The sequence below is a fragment of the Schistocerca americana genome, chromosome 3, assembly GCF_021461395.2.
Source record: "Schistocerca americana isolate TAMUIC-IGC-003095 chromosome 3, iqSchAmer2.1, whole genome shotgun sequence".
NCBI lineage: Eukaryota > Metazoa > Arthropoda > Insecta > Orthoptera > Acrididae > Schistocerca > Schistocerca americana.
Window position 1 is genome coordinate 970179026 of NC_060121.1, and position 1501 is coordinate 970180526.

Genomic DNA, 1501 nt, shown 5'->3' on the forward strand with positions numbered 1-1501 from the left:
AGTTTCTAAATAAGTAATTCTTGTGACTCGGCCTTAAGAGTGGCGAAAGCACAACGGCAGTCTGTGGGAATGTCGCCCCAACTGAAGCACTAACTGCATCCTGAAGGCACATACAGAGTGAAAAGTATTTAAACCGACAAAGTCTGGGAGGTTGTAGGGGACATCAAAACAAATATTTTTCCCTAATGTCATTTTTTTCCTATGGCGAGTATTTAAACCGGTGGAGGGCGTATTACGCTCTTCAGTTGTTAGAGGGCGTATTACGCTCTTCAGTTGTTGGCAACTGCTGTACACCAGTGTAGTAGTGCATTGTCTGTGTTTACTAATGGAGCGATACACCTGGAGTGAGTACACTGGTATGGTTGGTGCGTACTACGTAGCGCACCACAAAGGACGAGCTGCACAGCGGGTTTATCAACAACAATATCCTAATCGCCGTATCCCGCATCATTCAACCTCTGCTGCTGTGTACCAACGTCTGCGTGAGACCGGGTCATTTAGCAGATTACCTGGACAGGGACGCCGTCGCAATTTGAGGAAGCTGTCTTGCAGCATGTGGAGCGGAATCCTTCAATCAGCACTTGTGCAACTGCACGCAACATGGGGACGAATCATACGAATGTAAGAACAGTCCTTCGAGAGCAGTTGTTACGTCCATTTCACTTACAGCGTATCCACAATATGGAACCAGTTGATTATCCACCCAGAGCACAGTTTTCGCAGTGGTACCTGGAACAGTGTGAAATGCATCCTACATTTCCATGCTCTGTGTTGTTTACCGATGAAGCAACGTTCGGGCGTGATGGAGTCTTCAACATGCACATTTCGCACATTTGGAGTGAGGGTAACCCACATGCCACAGTTACTAGCGCTCATCAAGTGCGGTTCTTCGTTAATGTGTTGGTCAGTGTTGTTGGGGACTGTTTAACTGGGCCGTATCTGCTACCTAGGCCATTAAATGGCAGGCACTATTACAATTTTCTCGCCAGAGCATTGCCAGAATTGCTGGAAGACGTCCCGCTCCCTACAAGTTAACGTATGTGGTTCCAACATGACGGGGCGCCGGCACATTTCAGTCGTCGTGTGCGTCGATTCCTGGACCGACGGTTCCCAGAAACGTGGATTGGCAGAGGTGGTCCTGTACCATGACCTGCTCGATCCCCAGGTATGTCCCCTCTGGACTTTTTGTGTGGGGAGAGATGCGCAACCTTGTTTACGCAACTCTTGTTGCATCAGAAGAGGATCTGGTAGCCCGGATAGTAGCAGCAGCAGGAACAATTCAGGAACTCCTGGGGTTTTTGCCCGTGTCAGACAGAACATGATCCGACGGTGTAACCTTTGTTTACGTGTCAATGGAGGCATTTTTGAAAATTTACTGTAATTGAAATTGGGTTGTGTTAATGTGTTGTCTCCTGGTCATAAAAAATTGAAAAGTGTTTGTTGGTTTAATTATTTTGTCGCCAGAGAAATCTTCCTCTACCAGTTTAAATACTCCTCATAG